The following is a 5,082-nucleotide window of genomic DNA, read 5'->3' as shown; positions in this document are numbered from 1 at the left end:
GGCTAAAGTCATAATCGAAGTAAACACTAATGGAATTAAGACATGTGGAGTATTCCTATTTTAGTCGCATTATTGAAGTGCAGTATAGACATGTACACACCTTAATCACATTATTATCATCGTGTAGGACTTTTTGCCGCATTTTGCGACAGGATACACACACGGCAGTGGTCAACCGCTTGACGGCAAACAAAAGAGAATGGCTTCAACAACGCTGTTGTCTGTTTGCATGTATAGCATGACAAATAATTAACTGCACTTGAAGCTTTCAGTAAATTAAAAATGAAACACCCAAAACTGTATATGGCGTCATAACAAAGACAAACTATATGTTTATACGTGAAATTCTGGAGGGGACGTCGGATGGTGTCACGGGGGGACGTAATGATGTGTGCCATTAATCGATCTATGTACTATAACATGTAAAACGGGAACAAGAAAGGAATATTCTAAAAGCAACTCATGTAAACACCTTAATCGTAATATTGTCTTATTCAGAATAAGGTAAATAATTAGATTAAGAAGCTGCGACCTGTGAGCACAGAGCTTGTGCTCCCACAGGGCTAATACTATTCAGTCATCAAGGTAATTCATGACGTGGATTCCCGTCTGCCTCAGAGAGGAGAGAGCTGCATCCATGCATTTGGTAAAAGTGTATGAAGCCAGAGACAGTCTGAATGGAAGGACTGTATATTGGTAAGCTACCCCCTCAAAAGTGAATCTTACAAATGGTCTGTGATGGGGGGCTATTTGGATATGAAAAAAATATTTTTCAGATTCACTGATAAGAACCAATCCCCTGGGCAAACCTGCACGAGGATATGTTTTAAAGTCAGCATCCTGAATAGCCGCCTCATTAAGGCGTGAATCAGTAGCCTGAGATGGGCCTGAGCCCACCATCTTTCTTTGGGACAAGGAAATAACAGCTGTAAAAGCCTGACTCGCTTTTCTCTGGTGGGACCATTTCGACGACTCCCATCGCCAGCAGACACTGCACTTCGGAGAAGAGAATGTGAGTATCGTTGTCCTGAACCAAAGTTTGGACCACACCTTTGAAGCTGGGAGGTCTGTGAGCAAATTGAACTGAGTAACCTCATTTTATTGTTTGCAGGACCCAACTTGACATGCCCAGGATGGATTTGCAAGTCTGCAGCTGGGCGGCAAGGGATCAGAGTTTTTTGGACGGCAGGTCACTGCACAGAGGCAGGGAACTGACCACTGAGTTGTTGAGAAGAGAAGAAGTGCTCTTTATAGCCAGTTGGTCCGCTATCACAGAGGTAGTTTGCTTGGGCGCGTGCAAAGTGAGAGGGATGGGCACAGAGTTGACAGTGTGAACAAAGCCTCCAACACTCACAACTGACGCTCAAGCACCATCAGACTGGCCAGGGCCAGGAGAGTTGCGCTGCGCAGCTCCCTAAAAGCCTGGGCCAGACTTGTCCATGGCTTGGAGGAGTTTGGCCTGGAAAACTTGGAGGACTGCCATAGTGAGAAGCACTGAGCCCACCTGTCCCGCTGCTGAGTAGGCCCTAAGGGTGAGGTGGTTCTGCAGGGCTTGGACGGATGAACAACCTTGGCTTTGCTACGATCAAAAAGTACTGAAAACAGCTGAAAAAAAGCGATGACTGACTGGGAGTGCACTGTTCCCCACTGAGCCTGTACCTGCACTTAGCACTACATTGTTAGAATCTGTGTTCCCACCCTGCCACCCACTCCCACCTCCTCTGCCTGTTTGGTATCCTCTGAGTGAGAAATGTCTGCCTGTTCTATGTCAGCTAAGAGAGATGTTCCTGAATCTGCCTGTTCCTCGTCAGTCAAGAGGGCCATTCATGGATTTTAACTGTGTCTTGTTTTGTCTTGTCAAGCCTGTCCGTTCATCCCTGCCTGCATTGTCTAGTCCAGGGGTGGCCAGCATTAGTCCTGGAGAGCCACACTCCTGCATCCTCACGCCCTACTGTGTTGGATTTTTTACAAAGTTAATTGAGGTGCGAGGACACACCTCCTTAAGCCCGGGACACACTGCACGATTTTAGCAATCCTATAAGATCATTGCAAATCACGCTGTGCGACATGGATCTGATAAACTTGGGTACGACATGTATGCAGACAGTTCGAAGATGACACCTGGTGACTCGTAGGCTACGACGCACGTTACTATAGTAGAATAAAACGTCATCAGCATGCGCTAGTGTTAAACAAAAAACATGATGAATCACACTTTGGCAGTTGTAGTTTTTATGTGTGCTGAAAAAATGTGGAAGCGGTGACAGAGGAAGGGATACTAGCTTGAACTAAGCAGTTTTATGTTTTAGCGCAGTGTCACGTTGATTTCATGTTGCATTTTTATTGGCTGGTCAGTAAACGTGGGTCGTAGCAGCAAACACACTGTGCGATGATCATGCTGAATTTCTGACACTGTCAGAAAATTATCGTAGGCTATTTTTGGTTGCAAGACCGTGAAAACGGCAGTCTTTGAACCTCTCTCACTGTACGACATAAGACCACCGTTTAGGAGCCATAATCCCTGAAATCGCCACGAATGTTTCACTGCCACAATCTCCTGCTGGAGTGCCTATGAACTCCACCAGAGGGCATTCCACCTCTGACATTTGCCAATCTACCCAGACTACATTTCCCATAATCCTTTGCCGGACTCATCATCATTGATTGCCTTCACCTGTATCTCATTACCTCATCAGTCTCACTCTATTTAAAGCCTGGTTCAACACACACACACTGCTCAGTATTGTTAGCCTGTAGCGTGTCCTAGTTTCCTGTTTCCTTATCTTTGTGGTTTTGATCCCTGGACTATGTACCTTTTTTCTGATCATTTGCTGCCTGCCCTGACCTTCACCTGTTTATTGGATTACTCTTTTGTCTCATCCTGGATTATACCGGTTTGCTGTTGATTAACCCTGCCTGTTTTGACCACTCTTTAAAATAAAGCCTGCACTTGGATCCTCAACCTTGTTGTCACACCTCCCACGTTACATTCACGATGCCAATCTTTCGTCTAAGGCAGCCGAAAATCGTGCAGTGTGTCCTGGGCTTTAGAGGGGGTATATTGTAATGGGCCATCTGTGATTCAGTTCTGTTTTGAGTTAGACTGAGTTAGTTTTGTATTGTTTCATGTTAGTTCATGTTTCCTTTGTCCCTGTTCATTAGTTGCCATGGTTTTTGATTTGCCTTTCTGTGTCTAGTTAATTATCTCATTAATCCTTAGTGTATTTATAGCCCTCAAATTCAATTGCTCCTTGTCCATTATCATATATGTTTGCGGGTGTCACAGACAGAAGAGGAGAGACTCAGGTAGTTGCAACAGAGACATTTATTGAACAGTCAAAGAAGAGCAGGAGACAAGCGATGCAGGCTGAGAGTAATATAGTCCTTCCTATTTCCAGGAGTGGGCACACAAAGAAGACAGGATGAAGACAGGATCTATGGCTTGCAAAGTGTCCATAGACGGCACCAATCAGGATGTAGCACCAATTAGCTTGCAAGGAACCAATCAGATGTTGCTCCTGGAAATCATGACGTTGTAATGTAGTGAAGAGATGATGCTCAAGTTGTGACAAATCTGGATGTAAAGTTCAACGGAGAGATCAACACAGAAAAGATCTTCAGCAGAACAGATCAGACCCTATATCGTTGTCACGGAGCAGGGGGAAAGAGACACATGGGACTGATTGAGGATGCTTTCAATTATTTGTACAAGTGAGATGAGAGAGGAGAGGCTGAGCTTTCTTAGTCTGAAAAAAAGAGAGTTTTGTGTTATTACCCTGATGTTCTCTGATTTGAAAAGAGATGGATATGATGATTCCCAGAAGCTTGAATGTGACAACAGACTCATTTATCTCCAGGATGACTGGTTGTGCTGGCTGTTCCTCATGTTCTTCATTTCTTCATCTTCCTCTAGTCATCCCAACAGTACACAGTCCTTAGAATTTCACAAATACATGTTTATACGATCACCTGAATAAAAAAGGGTTGTTGATGAAGTATTCTTTAGTCTTGTTGCCTGGACACTAGAATCAGAGCAGCCGGTGCCTGGAGAAAATCTAATTTTGACAAAAATATGAGTTTGATTTTATCTCTCTACACTGAAAAAAGTGAAACGACCATGGATTTCTATGTTGTTGGAAAATTATGCTTAAACCTGTTTTGTTCAGTTTGTCTAGAAGAAAATAACATTCCCCATAGGAAAAAAATAAAAATAAAACCATACGTTCTGCAAATCAGTGCACACGTTTAATTTTTAAAACAAAACATTCAATTTTGACACCAATACCTAATAAATACCAAATAATAGAAATACCTAAAACATACTGTATCAGTGGGTCTCTTAGCCTTTTAATATGCAATATGCATTATGAAGTCTCTCTGTTACACTTGACAATTTCTGACAGATTTGTCATAACTGGTTTACTTCAGCCAAATAACCTTTATCATGGGGTTACAAAATCAATGATGCATGTAATGCATGCAGCTTTACTTGTTGTGACAAAGATTTTGTCCATGACAACAAACCTTTCTCCCCAATTATCCTGCCTTTAAAAGCCCTAGTCCTTTCAGTTCTTGTTTGTCGGGTCTACTTGTTGAATGTCCTCCTTGTCCTCGGTTTTCCTGTGGATTATTAAAGACAGTGTTATTCAAGTACTCCTCGTTTCCTCGTTCCTTGCTCCCCGAGTGAATTGTGACAGAAGACCCGACCAATACAGTTCCCTCCGTTTGTACCCTCCATTTTGTTTCTCTTTTTACTCAGTTTTTTGTTTCCGTTGTGTGCCCTATCGATCCCCTTCTTCGCCCCGAATTCATCCTCCTCCTGCTGGAGCAGGGGGAAAATTTGCTCGAGGGTCATACCAGACTGTTTCTGGCTGTGGCCCATCTCACCACCTATCCGGACGATGCGCTCTGCGCGTTCTATGACGCCAGCCTCAACACCGCGTGCAGAGTGCCGTCGTCCGAAGATGGCCCTCTAGCTGAATTCGCCGCCTTTGTGGAGTGGACACTGGCGAGAAATGGATCTCCGTTCCCTGCCGGTTCCCAGGAGCTTATCACCAGTGCCACTCCCGACCCAGAGCCCAG

General features: G+C 44.1%; 1 pseudogene; it reads left to right on the top strand.

Annotated features, from left to right (window-relative positions):
- The first annotated feature begins 3,422 nt into the window (after positions 1-3,422).
- LOC107752572 (neurotensin receptor type 1-like) overlaps positions 3,423-5,082 on the top strand; it is a 10,605-nt pseudogene continuing 8,945 nt past the window's right edge.

Source organism: Sinocyclocheilus rhinocerous, unplaced genomic scaffold (assembly GCF_001515625.1).
Source record: "Sinocyclocheilus rhinocerous isolate Xijiao unplaced genomic scaffold, SAMN03320098_v1.1 scaffold1102, whole genome shotgun sequence".
NCBI lineage: Eukaryota > Metazoa > Chordata > Actinopteri > Cypriniformes > Cyprinidae > Sinocyclocheilus > Sinocyclocheilus rhinocerous.
The sequence above is the reverse complement of the archived record's forward strand: the minus strand, read 5'-3'. Positions and strand labels throughout refer to the sequence as shown.